Source organism: Denticeps clupeoides, unplaced genomic scaffold (assembly GCF_900700375.1).
Source record: "Denticeps clupeoides unplaced genomic scaffold, fDenClu1.1, whole genome shotgun sequence".
Lineage (NCBI taxonomy): Eukaryota > Metazoa > Chordata > Actinopteri > Clupeiformes > Denticipitidae > Denticeps > Denticeps clupeoides.
The window spans coordinates 76,319-95,360 of NW_021630127.1; the positions used below are offsets into that span (position 1 = coordinate 76,319).

A 19,042-nucleotide genomic window follows, 5' to 3' on the forward strand; every position below is an offset into this window, starting at 1 on the left:
TTTGGGCCATTCTCAGTCTGTTAAAAAAAAATAAAAAAAATTAATAGACAAACGGCTAACTCCTATTAATTTAATGCATGATAAGATGACAAGTGGGAAATTTACATTTGTCACGGCAGAGAAAGTGGACTGTACACGATATATAAAAGTTAAATAGACAAATAACTGGGGCTGCACAATATCCATACAGAGCGAAACTGCAATGACCCAGTAGGTGGCGAAGCTACTCACGTTGAGGTTAAAGTTTATTGTCATATGCTACAAAGTACAGCGTACAGAGCACAATGACTGTCCCTGTAACTACTGACTGTAAGTCGCTCTGGATAAGGGCGTCTGATAAATGCTTGCTAAATGTAAGGCGGTTCATCCCAGGGCGGGGCTCAGCCAGTGCACTCCGGCTGTGTGCTGAGCCCTGCCAATTCCCCAAATGTGGGAATCTCGACTGCATAATTTTTTTGGGGGCAGTGGTGGCCTAGCGGTTAAGGAAGCGGCCCCGTACTCAGAAGGTTGCCGGTTCGAATCCCGATTCCGCTGAGGTGCCACTGAGCAAAGCACGTCCCCCCCACACATTTCTATTTAAGGCATTTGGCAGACGCACTTATCCAGAGCGACTTGCAACGTGCTTCCATGTTAGCATCGATGAAGTGATCACTGCGCCCCGGGCGCCTTTCATGGCTGCCTGCTGCTCACCAAGGGCGTGGTTAGATACAGAGGACACATTTTGTGTGCTGTGCTGCACTCACTTTCATAAGGCTCCCAGGTATCTATTCTTTAGGTTTGTGCTTTCCGTATGTACATCCTTGTCACCCTGCATCGGTTTCAGCGTTCGTATCCGGATGACGGAATCGCCGTCCCGTTGCTGATCTCGGCATCTTTGTTCTCTCAAGGCCTTTGCCAGTGTCGTGCGCGAGCTGACAAAACCCTTTGTCACCTGAAACCCAGGCCTCGAGATGCCTGGAAGGTTACGCTTGGAGGTTTTCTTCTCAGTGTCTGCGATTGGTGAAGGGCCTTTGAAACGTCAATCGGTCTCTTCGTGTGTAAAGTCACGATGCAACTTTATAACGATATATTGCGAATTTTACTAAAAATGTTAAAAAAAAAAAACGGTATATAAGATTCTGCGTCGATCACATTAGAAACATCGATATTATCAGTACAATATCGGCAGGTGAAGTACGTTGAGTTTAAGTGTAAAGTTAATAGAAACTACGGCGGAAGACTCCTGGTGTCCTGGCACGTCTCCAGCTAGTCTTCCCATTTTGCCTGGTTCCGCCAGGCACGAAGCCTCCACAAGGGTCCGTTCTTTAATCGCACTGGGATCTCCAACTTTATTTCTCCTGGTTCACAGCGTAAAGGCCGTCACCGCTGACCCACGCTTTAACTCCGCTGCCACCTGAACAAGTGAAGTGAAGTGAAGTGATTGTCACATGTGATACACAGCAGCACAGCACACGGTGCACACAATGAAATTTGTCCTCTGCATTTAACCCATCAACCTGAGTGAGCAGTGGGCAGCCATGACAGGGCGCCCGGGGAGCAGTGTGTGGGGACGGTGCTTTACCTCAGTGGCACCTTGGCAGATCGGGATTCGAACCGGCAACCTTCTGATTACGGGGCCGCTTCCTTAACTGCTAGGCCACCACCGCCCCTTTTTTGCGCATGATAAATAACAAGCGGGGCCAAAAAAAAAACAACGGTTTTGATCGCTCGTGGATTAGAGTTGGTCTGTGGTCTTGACTTTCTGCCGAAGTGGAACTTACTACACGAGCCAGGAGGAAACGGGACCGTTTGAATGGTCGGGGTTGATCTTTTTGAGGAACTTTTCCCCAGATCACACCAGCATGCACTGATTTAAAAAAAAAAAATGGAACCCCTTTATCTCGCCTTGTCCCCCCGCCAGTTCTGTAGTGTTTCTCCTGACAGGCACGCCTGCAGGGTTCTGTGGTTTGGACGGAACCTGTTGTTCTGGTCACGGCCCGACTGATTTGTATGGATTTTGGGATCAGGACTGCCGGTCTCTCGGGTCAGACCTTACTGCGGCGGAGAAATAATAGAAATGCAGGAGTCGTGGAGCGAGGCGTTCCTCTCCCATCTGGAGCCCGAGCCACCAGTCACTGCTGTCACATCGGGTCATTCTAGTCTTTTCCAAAATGGCACCCACTGCAGGCCCTAAATCACCGGGGCCAACCCATAAAGAGGGGGACATCCAGCACCGTTTTTTTTTTCTGTTTCTCTCTCAGTTGCAGCTGTCAGAACCAGGGAGGAACAGGAATCTTTCTCCTCCGGGACGGAACAGTTGACCTTCAGCTCAACAAATGTTGATTTTTTCATTTTTTTGCCTCCAGCTAAGCTGAAGAAAGTTGGAGTGAAAATATCGATCATGAAACCCAGTAAACAGGATCTGGAAAGGAAATCAAATGAATAATTAAATTTTGCATACAATAAATTATTTTTAAAAATGGAAAAACGGTGACACGGTGAAACATGTCCTCTGCTTTTTATCGTCACCCTATACACATACATTATATACACATATACATATACATATACATTACATATATACAGTACAGGCCAAAGGTTTGGAGACACCTTCTGATTCAATGTGTTTTCTATATTTTCATGACCATTTACATGTGTAAATGGTACATAACTCCACATGTGTTCATTCATAGTTTGGATGCCTTCAGTGAGAATCTACCAACTGGTCATGAAAATAAAGACAACACATTGTATGAGAAGGTGTGTCTAAGCTTTTGGCCGGTACTGTGTGTGTGTGTGTGTGTGTGTGTGTGTGTGTGTGTGTGTGTGTGTATACGGTACGCATGCACAGTCAGATCGGACAGGACCAGTTTGAGGCCAATACAATTTTTACGAAGAGGAGGAGATGGCTGCTGAAGAAAAGGTGAGATGTCTGCAGATTACAAGTTAAAAATGAGGAAAAAATGTTGAAGAGAAGAGAAACACGGAATAGTTTGACGACAGCATATATGGGATTTTATACGGGATTTCTTGCTACTTCCTGTTGGTTGCAGAGTCTAGAGAGTGCCCAGTGGGTTAAACACTCGCCTGTGAACCAGAGGAGCAATAAAACCAGGTTCAATCCCCACTTACTACCATCGTGTCCCTGAGCAGGACACTTAACCCTGAGTGTCTCCAGGGGGGGACTGTCCCTGTAACTACTGATTGTAAGGAGCTCTGGATCAGGGCGTCTGGTAAATGCAGCCTGGGTGACGTTTATGACAGTAAATCTTGTCATGTGGCTGAGTTTTTAACCAATAGGAATCACCTTGTGGTGCAGATGGCTGTAATGGCAGTTATGATGTTGTCATTTGGTCAGTGTTTTTTTTGGTTGTCCCTGGTTGTCCATTCTGACGAGAGAATCTGTTTTCGTTTTGGTCCGAAGTAGACTTGGCTTGAACACATGAGACACACACACAGACACCAGGGACTCTTCGAGGTCATCAGTTCATCTCTCTTGCTGGTCTTCGGCCTGTGGGAGGAAAACAGAGCAACACGAGGAAACAGATGTGACCACAGAAATAGATGAGAGCGATGGAGGACGATGAGAAACAGAAGCAGCAGCGTCGCTAACCACTCTGCTCATGTCAAATAAATCATCAAAAAAAGAAACTTTTCACAACTAGATTGGAATTATGAATTTTTCAAGAATAAGGAGGATGTGAGTTTGCGATTTGTCCTCAGTCACCCCGTGATAGACTCAAGGTTGCAAACTTTTTGAAAGCCTCACGTGCAGTGTGCATCGGCGCTTGACGTGTACCGTGTCCTCGGGTTTGACGTGTCCCTCTCTCCACATTGTCAGGGTTTGTCTGGTTCATTTCTGTACACGGTGGCGATTATTAAACATGTCACCTGAAAGCGCAGTGAAAGATGAGGAGTCGGGGTCAGCTCGGCTTCATGCTCGGTGGCGGCGGAGTTTAGGAAGCTCTGAGGAAGGTCATGGACGCTCTGCTCTGACCTCGAAGATCCGAGCCTGTTTTAAACACGAACGGGGGCCGCAGCGCTTCATATGATCTGATGACCCTGTACGACCTTTTAAAGACACGGGCAGGAAGGGGTTTACATTAGGAGACACCAAATTGAACCGGAAAACTTTCAGGATACAGGGAATGGGGTGGCCTAGAGGTTAAGGAAGCCGGCGAGAAGGTTGCCGGTTCGAATCCCGAGCGCCAGGGTGCCACTGAGCAAGTCACCGTCCCCACACGCTGCTCCCCGGGCACCCGTCATGGCCGCCCACTGCTCACCAAGGGTGTTGGTTAAAAGCAGAGGACACATTTCACCGCGTGCACCGTGTGCTGTGCTGCAGTGTTTCACAATGACAGTCACTTCACCTTAAATCTTGGAGATTTTAAATGAGAGACATATGGACAACATAATTGGAAAGATACCATGAATTTGAATTTGAATGAGTTATTTTCTCCAAAGTTGATCTGTGCAATGTGATGTAGTCTTGGTCTTGGTCTCACCTTCGTGTGTCTTGGTCTCGGTCTTGGTGGTTTCGCAGTGTCTTGGTCTTGATATCCTCTGATCTCGGCAATGTCGGTTTAGGCGGTCCTGACTGCAACACTACAGGTTAGTGTCATGGCTTCACACATCCAAGGTCATATCCTAGCTCCGGCTTTATCTGGGTGGAGTTTACACGCTCTCCCCGCGTTGGTGCAGGTTTTCTCTGGGTTCTCCGATTTAAAGGTGTGTCCACCCGGTGAACTGATGACTGTCGTTGAATGGTGAAATATCCTGAATACCGGTTTTACGTCCCTGAGCATTGACTTCACCCTCGTCCTGTCTCAGGGTCCCCTGGCTGACCCCAAAGACTGTGTTTGCAGGCCTTGTCTGTCCTCCGAGACCATAACCCTTCGCTAGCGTGTGAATCGTCCCGGTTCCGGGTGCTACCCGCTTCCTTCTGCCTACTGAGCCTCGTTTTAATGCTTCCGCCTTTTAAATGGAAGCCGCGGCAGGAGGACTGGACGCTCAGCTACTGCACGTCTTGTCAGGCTGACAGGCCCCTTCCATCATGGCGGCCAGCCACCGCCAGATGGACGCCTCAGCTGGGTGATAAATTTAACTAGAAACGCGTAGAGAACTCCAAAGGAGCCATTTAGACTGTGTGTGTGTGTGTGTGTGTGAGAGAGAGAGAGAGAGTGACAGCGTTAGCCGCGCCTGGGTTTGTGCTGCTATCAACTTCCACATTCTTGGCGACTAGTTTTGATAAAGTGTTAAGACGTTGAGAGGAGCTTCAGTGGAGTTGAATTGTAATTCCACGGCATAACGCACATTTAACATTTAAATTCTTACCTTTATTTCCAACATTGCTTTTGAACTCGACATTGCCGTATCTCACGTTCATGTTCGTTTTTGTTTTATGGTAATTAAAACCCGCCCACCCCTGCCTCATGAAGTTCAACACAACCTTAGCCAATCAACCTCGCCCCTCAACAAAGAAAATGAAACACTGTGTAGCTACAGTAGCATGTAACGCTAACAGCATTGTTACCATGGAAACAGTAATTGGTCCGATTATTCGCCGTTATTCCCATCACTGGTTATTAACACCATCACCGGTGATTTGTAACGGAGTCTTCGCTCTGGCTTCGTGTAGTCGTTTGGCTAACGGGGTAATTGGACCCCGGGTGGGGAACGCGGTTCCCCTCGTGTAGCTGCGCCGTGGCAGGCTGCAGTAGTGCGGTGGATGATGGGATGTGATCTAAAGCTCGCGTGGCGGCCTGTGGGATGAGAGCAGGCGTCCCCGCTGAGACGACCCATCGCGTGTGTAATAGGGCTTCCTGCGGAGTGCGGAGATTGATTGCATTTCTGTTCATGTTCCCTGAGGGCTTTCTCGCTCTCGTATGCAATCTCAATCTTCTCAGGAGGACAGAGGCACGGTTGCGCTGTGAAAGGAGGAGAAGAAAACTCGTTCATCTCAGCCAGCACGTCCATGTGAACCATTCAGAAGGGTCGCATATGCCCAGAGTCTTCTGGGTTACCTGCAGATGATCTACAGGACCCAAATGGGCCTTGGCAGGGCAAACCAATTTGGATCACAGTCATGCCCCGTATGGAACATACATGACAAAAAGGTACAGTGGACGAGTCCAGCACTTTGTTTTTTGTCTAAATCCATCTTCTTTACATTGAGAAGGCCCTTTTTTTACACATATTAGCCACATAAATGATGTGTAATAGGGGGCCAGTGACGATGCACAAACTCTGCAGGAGAAACAAGGTCCTTGATCTGAGTTTTCTGCCTGTTTGGCTCATTGTTCGATTTTCATTTCAGCCAGGAAGTGACTTCCTTCTCTCTGCTTTTCAACAAGAAGCCCTTCTCTTGTCCCGAGAACAAAATTCATGCGCTTCATTGACATTTGAACGTTTCATAATGTAAATATTCGTGTCAGTATTCGATCTCATCCCAATGCATTGCAGTCACCTGCGAAGTTGGGAAAAATATCATAATCAAGCTAAATTACATGCCAGAAGCTTTTTAAAGCCAATTTCATAAATTCCATTTAACAAGGTGTTACATCCCATTGGGCCGTAGAGTGGTTTTGGGGGGTGCTCAGTGTTTGGTGTGTCTGTTTGCTGGGTGGAGGTTGGGATTCATGACTCCGCCTACCTATTCCCACATCGTCAGTCTGCCAATCAACAGACAGGATCACCCACGGACAACTCCAGCCACCGGACGGAGGAGGATAGAGAGGAGAGCACCTTCCGGCCTGTGTTGCGTGTTAGTTATGTTTTTTTGTGTAAACTGTTGTGATGTGTAGTCCCTCCTGTGGGTTTTTATGTACAGCACCCTAGGTCTGGCTTGGTCGTTCACTTCTCACTGTAAATCAATGTGTGTATTCCCTCTCCTTCGTTGTCACGGTTCCCCAACCCCTAGATGTTAAGACATCTTCAAATGATGATTAAAGACCCTTCTACATCTAACTCTTCCAGCACTTCACTTTCATATATCCTCCTCACTGTAACTTTTTGCTTGTGAGGTTCTGTGCAGCTTCATCGCGCTGGTGACGTGTAAGTGGGCCGATAGTCTCTGTTAAGCAGCAGTTCAGCATCAGGCATGACGTGGACAAGGGCGTGAACGGAAATGAGGTGGGCCGCGCAGAACCGCTTCCGAATGTCGTGGCCGCAGAAGATTCTTACCCGTCCTGCTCGATGATTCTCAATCCCAAGCGCTCTGTGAAGTGTAAATTGAGACATGAAATATTCAAAAGGCCAGGGTGTGCAGGGAGCTCACGTGTTGCTGGGTAATTGTGTAGTTCTGATCTTCAGGTGACTCATGAATCCAGAGCGGTCAAGAACGCGAACGTGCGCTCTAAAGCGCGGCAGCCTCAAGGCCTCTCTTCTGAATATGGATGGGTTTGCACGTGTCCAACACCCGAAGACCTTCGTGTTCAAGAAGGGATGGACTTTACAGCTCACGTCGGCTCACCGATGGCTGACGCAATAATGATGCCGACCGAACTCGCCCCACTGAATGTTTAAAACTGTGATGACCTGGCGCATTTATTTCCCCCTTTTTTACAAAAATGCCCAATCAACTTTGCCCATTTCAATCCATCGTGTATAATTTCACATCGTTTTGGGTACAAACACAGATTTGGGGATCTCAGTCGTTGAATGGTTGATGAATATGAAAAATGATGTAAATTGGATGGCAACACAAAGAGCTGCCTGAAATTCCTCATTTCCGTGGATTATAAATCAATTTGTGTTGTGTTTGATGTGTTTTTTTTTTTGTAAGTAATCTTTCATCTTCAGGCCTGACAGATTCTTTCATCATCCCTCCATCCCTTTTCTCATCTTCGTCCTCGGGGGGAAACCACTTCTTCTTTATTTAAGAAAATGGATGAGTTTACGCTATATATAATATTTCATTTTGGTTTCTGATGGACCAGGTTTGATGGACCCGGTAAAAGCTGCTGACCCACCTCGTGCACGCAGCGCTGAAGGTCTTCCTCCCCGAATCCAGCTGAGGGCTGAGAGAGCACGAAACATGCAGCGTGGCTTTATTATCTGATGTTAAAAAATACAATCAATGCATGACTACAGAAGATTCTGTGGAGAGGAACTTCTTTATCAGTGTTCCTCACACACACAAATTAACCGACTTTGTTTCACCATTAACCCTAAACTGGACATGAATTATAGTATATTATATTGTAGTATTACTAAAGTATTATATAGTACAGTGTAGCAGTGCAGTATAGTATAGTGTATTTATGTATTTATAATGTAGTGTGATATTTTATAGTATATTACAGCATGGGGTGGTTTCTGTTTCAACTTTGACTCAGTTTTATGGGATGTGAAGGCTGTATCTCTGTGTTTATATGTTCTCCCATTTATTAGCTATTCCCATTCTCATATATGGACAATGTATGGATCTGAATGACGTTCACAAGGTCAACTGTTGAAGTTGAGCTTTATTGTCATTTAAGCTACATACATATTGTACATAGTGAAGTGAAACAACGTTTCTCTGGAACCTGGTGCTACATGTAACATTTAAACAACGCTTCTCCTGAACCTGGTGCTACATGTAACATTTAAACAACGTTTCTCTAGAAATTGGTGCTACATGTAACATTTAAACCACGTTTCTCTGGAACCTGGTGCTACATGTAACATTTAAACAATGCTTCTCCTGAACCTGGTGCTACATGTAACATTTAAACAACGTTTCTCTGGAAATTGGTGCTAAATGTAACATTTAAACAATGCTTCTCCTGAACCTGGTGCTACATGTAACATTTAAAACAACGTTTCTCCTTGAACCTGGTGCTACATGTAACATTTAAACAACGCTTCTCCAGAAACCTGGTACTACATGTAACATTTAAACAAAGTTTCTCTGGAAATTGCTGCTAAATGTAACATTTAAACAACGCTTCTCCGGAAACCTGGTACTACATGTAACATTTAAACAACGTTCTCCTGAACCTGGTGCTACATGTAACATTTAAACAATGTTTCTCTGGAACCTGGTGCTACATGTAACATTTAAACAACGTTTCTCCTGAACCTGGTGCTACATGTAACATTTAAACAACGCCTCTCCCGAACCTGGTGGTACATGTAACATTTAAACAACGTTTCTCCTGAACCTGGTGCTACATGTAACATTTAAACAACGCTTCTCCGGAAACCTGGTACTACATGTAACATTTAAACAAAGTTTCTCTGGAATTGCTGCTAAATGTAACATTTAAACAACGCTTCTCCGGAAACCTGGTACTACATGTAACATTTAAACAAAGTTTCTCTGGAAATTGCTGCTAAATGTAACATTTAAACAACGCTTCTCCTGAACCTGGTGCTACATGTAAAATTTAAACAACGCCTCTCCCGAACCTGGTGGTACATGTAACATTTAAACAACGTTTCTCCTGAACCTGGTGCTACATGTAACATTTAAACAACGCCTCTCCCGAACCTGGTGGTACATGTAACATTTAAACAACGTTTCTCCTGAACCTGGTGCTAAATGTAACATTTAAACAACGCTTCTCCTGAACCTGGTGCTACATGTAACATTTAAACAACGCTTCTCCCGAACCTGGTGCTACATGTAACATTTAAACAATGTTTCTCTGGAAATTGGTGCTAAATGTAACATTTAAACAACGCTTCTCCTGAACCTGGTGCTACATGTAACATTTAAACAACGTTTCTCTGGAAATTGGTGCTACATGTAACATTTAAACAACGCTTCTCCGGAACCTGGTGGTACATATAACATTTAAACAATGTTTCTCTGAAACCTGGTACTACATGTAACGTTTAAACTACACTTCTCTGGAACCTGGTGGTACATGTAACATTTAAACAACGTTTCTCCTGAACCTGGTGCTACATGTAACATTTAAACAACGCTTCTCCTGAACCTGGTGCTACATGTAACATTTAAACAATGTTTCTCTGGAAATTGGTGCTACATGTAACATTTAAACAACGTTTCTCCTGAACCTGGTGCTACATGTAACATTTAAACAACGCCTCTCCCGAACCTGGTGGTACATGTAACATTTAAACAACGTTTCTCCTGAACCTGGTGCTACATGTAACATTTAAACAATGCTTCTCCGGAAACCTGGTACTACATGTAACATTTAAACAAAGTTTCTCTGGAAATTGCTGCTAAATGTAACATTTAAACAACGCTTCTCCGGAAACCTGGTACTACATGTAACATTTAAACAAAGTTTCTCTGGAAATTGCTGCTAAATGTAACATTTAAACAACGCTTCTCCTGAACCTGGTGCTACATGTAAAATTTAAACAACGCCTCTCCCGAACCTGGTGGTACATGTAACATTTAAACAACGTTTCTCCTGAACCTGGTGCTACATGTAACATTTAAACAACGCCTCTCCCGAACCTGGTGGTACATGTAACATTTAAACAACGTTTCTCCTGAACCTGGTGCTAAATGTAACATTTAAACAACGCTTCTCCTGAACCTGGTGCTACATGTAACATTTAAACAACGCTTCTCCCGAACCTGGTGCTACATGTAACATTTAAACAATGTTTCTCTCGAAATTGGTGCTAAATGTAACATTTAAACAACGCTTCTCCTGAACCTGGTGCTACATGTAACATTTAAACAATGTTTCTCTGGAAATTGGTGCTACATGTAACATTTAAACAACGCTTCTCCGGAACCTGTGGTACATATAACATTTAAACAATGCTTCTCTGAAACCTGGTACTACATGTAACGTTTAAACTACACTTCTCTGGAACCTGGTGGTACATGTAACATTTAAACAACGTTTCTCCTGAACCTGGTGCTACATGTAACATTTAAACAACGCTTCTCCTGAACCTGGTGTTACATGTAACATTTAAACAATGTTTCTCTGGAAATTGGTGCTAAATGTAACATTTAAACAACGCTTCTCCAGAACCTGGTGCTACATGTAACATTTAAACAATGCTTCTCTGAAACCTGGTACTTTATGTAACATTTAAACTACACTTCTCTGGAACCTGGTGGTACATGTAACATTTAAACAACGCCTCTCCCGGACCTGGTGCTACATGTAACATTTAAACAACGCTTCTCCGGAAACTGGTCTTGTGAGGTCTCCCAGTATGTGGTGGCAGTATAATAATACATTTATGAGGATTCAGAAAAAGCCTGAGAAGGTCAAGCAGAGTTCAAAACGTTTCGTGGTCAGAGTTCATTTGTTCACATGTACAGTATATGGGTTAGTTTGATTTCATGTTTAATTAGTCATCATGCATACCTTTGTTTTTTTAACTTAACTTAAATTTATGTCTATAATGCATCATACTGCTTTAAATATTGCGTAGTTTTTAAAACCATATTTAATTCTAGATACTTATACTCTTCATGTTCCATTATTATGAGGCTGAACTCGGTGGGCGGGGCGTCAGATTCGCCGCCGCTGCGCCACCCCGAGCGCGACAAAGTTTGTTCTGCGGGGAGCGGAGCTTCAGCAGTCGGTCCGGATTACCGCGCTGCGCCGGAGGATGCGCGGTGCCGCGGGCGTCCCGGGACACGCGGCCAGGTAGGGGGGTGATGCGTGGCGAGGTGGGGGTGATGGGTGGAGAGGTGGGGGTGATGGGTGGAGAGGTGACCATTACTGGACTTACTTCTCTGGATAGGGGTCCGTGCTGCAGCATGATTTCATTTTCATACATTAAAAATATATAATTTCTCGTATGAAATATGGTCTGGTTCTGGTTCCGAGTAACGGTAACGAGTAAAATGGCCCGATTTGTGAATAGAAATAAATCCGCGCGGTGCGTAACGATGGAGGCTCTCCAGCGCCTTCCTCTTCCTCCTCCTCCTCCTCCTCTCCGGGACGCGCGCTGGACTCTCCGGTCTGCACCGCGCGTTTTCGACGCGGGCTCATCTGTCATCGGGGAAAGGCGCGTAATGGCGAAGCGCTGTCCCCCCCTGACGGATCCTCGCCGTGAAGTGGCGTGAAGGCGCCACCTGTGGCCCGCGCGGGAGGGTGGGGTGCTCAGGCTGCGGGTTCGGTGTCAGGTTACGCACATCCAAGCAGGAAACATTCATCACGCGTGGCCGGTGCGGGGGCAGGTGCAGGTGCAGGGGTCAGAGGTCACCAGCGGGCCTGAATGTTGTGGGGTTGACATGCGGTTAGTGTTTCCTTGCACTGCCTGGGGGTACAGAGGGGACCCATAATTCCGAGCCAGCAAGGTGCCACTCAGAGGGTGATGGTTTAATACAGAGGACACGTTTCGTTGTGTCACCGTGTGCTGTGCTGCAGTGTTCACTTTTCAGAGGAGGGGTGCACGAGGTTCTGATCTCTGTGTGTGTGTTTAAATCTAAATGAAAATGAAGAAATCCTGATTATTATACCACACATTATCTGCTTTGGGTAGTTGGTTCTGCTCTGGGGTGATATATGGGCTTGTGGTATATTTGAAATTCAATTTTTCTGTTGCTTGATTATATTTTGATGCAAGATTGTCTGACGTTTTGGACGCTTCCGTTAGCTGGAAGTAGCCGGGCTGTTGCATGTTCTCCAACAGAGCTGTCAGCGCTGTTTTTTTCTCATGCGACGGGAACGTTCATGAACGGCGGCTGAGGGTGGCAGTGGCGTAGTGGGACCACAAAGTCCCAGGTTCGATCCCCACTTACTCCCAGCGTGTCCCTAGGCAAGGCGCATAACCCCGAGTGTCTCCAGGGGGGGGACTGTCCCTGTCACTACTGATTTTAAGGCACTCTGGATTCAGGGGTATGGTAAATGCTGGAAATGTAAATGAAAAAATATATAAATTGGGTTTACTTTGGTCCAAGAATCAATTGATTTATGCTGTCCTAATACCTTTACGTTGTTTCAAATCATACATATTAATTAACAAATGATTATATGAATAAAATACAATTTGGCATTGAGTTCAAATTAAACACGTTATTCTTACTTGATCGAATCCTTTTCTTTTAACTGTGAAGCGTGGTGTTGGGGACGTAAAAATAGTATGTTGAATCCACATGGATCGTTTAAGTTAATTTAATGAAGGCACATTCGCTCCAAGTGATGCCCTGTCACAGACAACGAAGCGGCTTGATGACTGATGCAGAGTTTAATGCTCATTTGTGTGAATGATATGTGGCTGACATCAGTCATTGCAAATGGCACGTTTATTTGCGCACGTTTGCATGTATACACACACACACCCTGGGTTTATTGGCTGACGTGTGTGTGTGTGTGTGTGTGGTTGCGTATGGCGGCCTTATCGTTTCGCTGGATCTGACTAATGCTCTTTCTCCAGCGCAGGCCTCGCTCTCCCCCCGCTGTGCAGTGTGCAGTGACCGGTCACTGCACTTTTTTTTTTTTTTTTTTATTTGGCAATTGTCAGCGAGTGAGAAAGCGACCCATTCCGCTGGAGGTATTATTTGTAGATGAATTACACTCGCGCACAGGCTTTGTGTACAGGCCCTGTGGTTGTGTGTGTGTGTACGGTCCTTAATGGGTGCATAGGTGATGGTTAGGTTAACCATCAATTTTCCGAACAATCATCATTATTCTGAAGTTCAACCTCACAGGAACCTTGAACTCGTAATATCACCCAGGCAGTCAGATGTGGGCCCTGTTGGGACCTTCCAGCAGGATTCTCATTGGCTGGCATTAGCCTGGTTCTCATTGGCTGGCATTTGGAGCTTCATGGTTCTGATTCACTCATGTGGCTTTCTGGTTCATATGGAATGTTCCTGCAACGTAAAATAGTGCAAGTATGCTGTGCGAAATGGAACGGTGCATTAATAGATAATATTACTCAATATAACAGTGGCAATGAGTGTGTTACTGTATGTGTAATGTAATGCGTGTCCGTCCAGAGTGGAAAGTCCCCGAGTCTTCAGGAGTCTGATGGCTTGTGGGATGAAGCTGTTGCAGAGTCTGGCAGTGAGGGCCCGGATGATCCGGTGCCTTTCTCCGGATGGTAGTAGGGTGAAGAGTGCATGTGAGGGGTGTGTAGAGTCCGTCACGACCCTGGTGGCTCTGTCAGAGCAGTGTGTTTGGCAGACATGGATCCGTCTATAACGGATCCCAAGAAAACTGAATAAAACTTTGGATCCATCTAGTGGTGGCGCTGACATCCATCTTGAATGACGCTGACTACCAACTTATTAACCTGAAAATAAAGAAAACACATTGAATGAGAAGGTGTGTCTAAACTTTTGGCCTGTAGAGTACATCCTCTGTTGAGTCTTTTTGACATGGAGGAGATGTTGGGTCTTCATATGTTTCATGGCCAGCCTCTTGAAGCACTTCATCTTGATGGGTGGGAGTGAAACAAGACAGTAGTCATTGAGACGTGACACTGAAGACTTCTTCGGCATGGGCATGATGGAGGTGACCTTGAGATATTGGTGAGAATCCTGCCAGCTGGTCTGCACATTCTCTAAGCATCTTCCAGGTATGTTGTCTGGTCCAGCAGCCTTTTGAGAGTTAACTCTCATTGTCCTCAATGTTGCCAACTGACCTACTAATAATACACAAAATACAATTTCAGTTAAATCAGATGTGGCCTCATTGACCATTTTCAGTAGTATAACTTAAATTGCAAACAGGTACATGTTCCACAAAACTGAAGGTAGTTCCAATTGTCTTGTGGTGACTAAAATACCCTACTCTACCCTAATTTGAATCCCAATCTGCCAAGGTACACACAGTGCTCCCCGGGCACCTTTCAAGGCTGCCCAATAACAGGCAAAAACTGGGGACTGGCAGGAACCTGAGGCCGAGGTATAATGGGCACAAACGGGGGACTGGCCGGAACCTGAGGCGGCGGCATAACGGGCACAAACGGGGGACTGGCCGGAACCTGAGGCGGCGGCATAACGGGCACAAACGGGGGACTGCCGGGAACCTGAGGCAAAAGCCCTGTAGGCACCTGAGGTGGATTTACAGCAGGCCATGGAAATGGTTGACCAGGAGCTTGACCTGGTACACCTTTAACACCTGACAAAACTGCACCCATGCAAACACCTACAACACCTCCCCACAGTATCGCTACTACTGACCACCAACCCATGATGCCACACTACAATCCCCATTGTGTGGGATGGCCACTTTTATAGGAAACGTTATTAGCACTAATGACCTTCTAGATCTGCTAAGTCTTGCACTCGGTAGATTACTAGTACCAGTTTTAAAAAGACTAGATTGGGGTCACCTGGAGTTCACTTATCTCAACTCGTTACCGCCAAAACCTTGAGCTGAATCAGGTGTGGCCTCACTCTGACCATTTTCAGTCATTTAACTTTATTAGATTGCTGATAGGTACATGTTTCACAAGGCTGATTGTAGTTCCAATTGTCTTCTGGTGAATGAATATTGTGTCTACCCAACTGTATGAAAATGAACATTTGAGAAGCATTAAATTGGACTAGTGTGAAAAGTCAATGCGAATGACTTAGTATGCAAAAAAGGAAACAATAAAAATGTCAAGTGATGAAATCAACGCAAGCAGTAATTCCATACAGTATCAACTCAAATCATGAGTACATTATTTTGATTCTTTTTTGCCACTCCTGCTTCTCTCCCCTTTACAGAATTTAGATAGTCACCAGTCTTCTTTAAAATAGAAGCATTTCCCATAAGGTCTGCCTCAACTTACATTTACAGCATTTTTCAGGCGCCCTTATCCAGAGCGAATTACAATCAGTAGTTACAGGGACAGTCTCCCTGGAGCAACTTAGGGTTAAGTGTCTTGCTCAGGGACACAATGGTAGTAAGTGGGATATGAACCTGGGTCTTCTGGTTCGTAGTCGAGTGTGTTACCTACTAGGCTACAACCACCCCTTGAACCACCTCTTCTTCTGTGCAGAGGACAGACAAAGATTCAAAGAGACAAACTGCTGATCAAAGACAAGAAAACTTTTTTTTTCTCAGACACATTGTCAATATTTAAATCCATGCCAAAGACAAAGTTTTTATGTCAAACATTCCAGAACAGTAAACCTGTTTAGCCCAGGGCCTTTTTTGAATAGACATACCCAAAATTAAAAAGAGAATATCTCTGCAACTGCATTGCCTATTAGTATAATTTTTATAGGAAATCATATTGCTCCTGAAACTCCTCCAGAGTTTAGGAATCAGCATAGATGTCAACCGGGTCATAGAAAAATAAAGATGGAAAAGTGCAATTTTGCAGTGTTTTTGCCATCTGAGAGAGGTTGTAAAAGCAGTAATCCAATTCCTATATTAACTTATAGTAATAGATCCTAACAATAAACCTGCATTAAATATGTTGCTATGACAGCAACATTTGTCCATTTGTGCACATTGTTGACATTTTGGTGCCGTTTAAGATTTCTCAGGAACCTTTAAAACTATTTTTGTTTACTTTCTTCTGACTTTAGTCATTAATTCCAACTAATTACAGCAGTTTTGCGACTGTTTTGGAAACATCACATCATATGTATGTTCCCCATATGAGTGAAAGTGATTGTCATTGTGAAACACAGCACAGCACACGGTGCGTGTCCTCTGCATTTAACCATCACCCTTGGTGATTGTGTGGACACGGTGCTTTGCTCAGTGGCACCTTGGCGGTCTGGGGATTGGAAACAGCAACCTTCCGATTAGTGTAGCACTTCTTTACCCGCTTGGTCACCACTGTCCCGTAAGGCCGTCCAGCTGATTGGCAGCATCCAGAATTCTGTTGCTTAGCCACGTCTCAGTAAAAACAAAGACGCAGCAGTCTCTATATTCCCGCTGGGTAGTCTGCTGAAGTTTGATGTAGTCCAGTTTAATGGATAGTTGGATGGATGGGAGAGCCGGCTAGGATTAGCCCTTATCCTAGCACTGATCCCCACCTGTTTCCCGCGCTTCCGGTTCCTCGTGCACCACTTGGGGCACCAGCGACAGGTGAAACCGTGGCCTGGAGACCTGCTCTCCGCAACAGTCCGAGCGTGCACAGTGTGTTCTAGTGAGACGTCCAGTAGGTCAGCAGGATGACGAGGCTACCGGGACTCTTGCCATCTTACTAAGCTGGTAGTGTTACCCACTAGGCTAATACCACCCCCGGTGGTCTGGTAGCAGAAAGGGGCTAGAAGGCAAAGTGCAGTGGAGGGTCATTGATTGGTGGAGTGTGTCTGGAGTGTGTTGGTTGTGTATTCAGCGTTGGCAGACGAGGGAGGAGTTAACAGGCTGGAGTGTATTGGAGAGTCTCCGTTTAGGGGGAAGGTGTGGTGGTGCTGGTTGTGCAGTTGTTGTCAGAAAGCAAAAGATGTAGAAGACAAGACATGAGCGTCATGAACAATATTTGTGTTAAACCACCTTAAGCACTTACAACCAATTCTAATTCTTGCAAATAACTGAGTTAGAGTTAGAACTAGACATCCTGAGTAGACAAGGTATTTCACTCCAATTTAAAGCCTGAATCTGATGGAGCTGTCATCCTGATATGTAAAAAGGGACAGTTTAGTGCAACTAACCTGTAGGGTCACTTTGCTAATGTTACAGAGAAGCGGATGAGACGAGGCAAGTCGCACCTGACGCTTGTTACACCTGGGAGGATCCCTATTTGTGCCGAAGGGCACTAGGAAGGAAATGTGACTAGGAACCGTCGCCCCTGAAGTCCAAGAGACGGTGTGGACTAGACTGTTCAGTGTGTCAAGGGAGGCAGCATGGTGTTCAGGGCTGCTTGGGGGAGGATGCTATTGTGCAGTCCTCTTGTATTTGCTGCAGAATTGTGTACCGGATTATGGGAGGGGGGTGAACAGTTGGCGGGAGTGCAGGGTTGGTGATGATGTGTGTTGGTGGAGGAGTCCAAAGTGAAACAGAGCATCAGTCCATGTTTGGAGGTCCAAAGTCAAAGACCACTTCATTGTCATTTCACTATATACAAGTACACAGAGACGAGATTGCAAAGGCTTTGAGAGTCACAGTGTGCAAAAACACCTACTGGACACTACAGAGTAGTTGTAAGTCCAATGGCATGGTGTACATCGCATGTCCCTTCTAATGCTAATTGGATGAAAGAAAGTTGCCAGTTTCTGTATTCACCTACCACAGCGTTATTAATTCACCCACAAATGAATTAAATTACAGAACTGATGAGACATGACCTTAGAACAGGGGCTTCCAAGTAAAATACGCATGCGCTCACCAGGAGTAGCCATAACGGAAGGGAACAGCATTACAGATTAGGACATGGTGTCAACTTTGTGAGAATTCTCTCTAGTGTCCGATCAAGGACTGGCAACTGAGTCCATCATGCTTTCGAAAAGCAGAGCAAGGCTACCCCCACAAACCCATATCATACTGGGATTAACGGCTACAGGCGTCACAATCACCACATCCCAAATTGAAACTAATAAAAGTGGACCCGTAGTCTTGTGGGTGGAAGTAGCATAGTGGGTACCACAGTTTCCTATGAACCAGAACACCCAGGTTCAAACCACGTTTACAAGCATTGGGTCCCGGAGCAAGGCACCAAATCCAGAGTGTCTCCAGGGGGACTGTCCCTGTAACTAAGGCACCTGAGAAGTGCCAGAAATGCAAATTGGGTTTGCTTCAAAAAAGGAAAGACAGCAGACACTGATACACAATCCATTTCAGCATTTATTTTGTCTTAAAAACAGAACGGTCAAGAGACACAGGCTGGTCAATCTCTGATGAACACTGGTCCCACAGACACTTTTTCTCCCATATGGAGTCTGGAAAAAGGACAAGCAACAGGGGGTTAAAACGTGTAATTTTGCTCAGCACAAACCCTAAAACATGCATACCATGTTCACATACCCGAGACAGAGGTCAGATCTCTTGCCTTCCTGGACCCACAAGTGCCATCACAGCAGCTACACAGTTGGTCCTCTCCACCCGCACCAGCCCACCTTCATACAAAGATCAGGTCCTGAATAAAAAGCACACGTGTTTTTTTTTTGTAATGCAGCCAGCTAGTCTAGACCTACTTCTGGCCAACAAAAGAACAGGCCTTGTGCTCAGCATCAGTGGGGGAAGCAGCCGCGGTTGCCTTCAGCACACAAGTAATGTACAGCTGTAAAAGAGAG

At 45.4% G+C, this 19,042-nt stretch overlaps 1 long non-coding RNA gene and 1 pseudogene across 1 annotated transcript; one reads left to right on the forward strand and one right to left on the reverse strand.

Moving 5' to 3' along the window:
• The first annotated feature begins 349 nt into the window (after positions 1–349).
• Positions 350–497, forward strand: LOC114784238 (uncharacterized; annotated as a pseudogene).
• Positions 498–1,883: 1,386 nt separating this feature from the next.
• LOC114784233 (uncharacterized) lies at positions 1,884–4,898 on the reverse strand. Its single transcript, XR_003748835.1, has 3 exons — positions 4,485–4,898; positions 3,287–3,490; positions 1,884–2,401 (listed from the first exon to the last, which is right to left on the reverse strand). It is a non-coding gene; the product is annotated as an uncharacterized LOC114784233 (long non-coding RNA).
• Between the last annotated feature and the right edge of the window lie 14,144 nt (positions 4,899–19,042).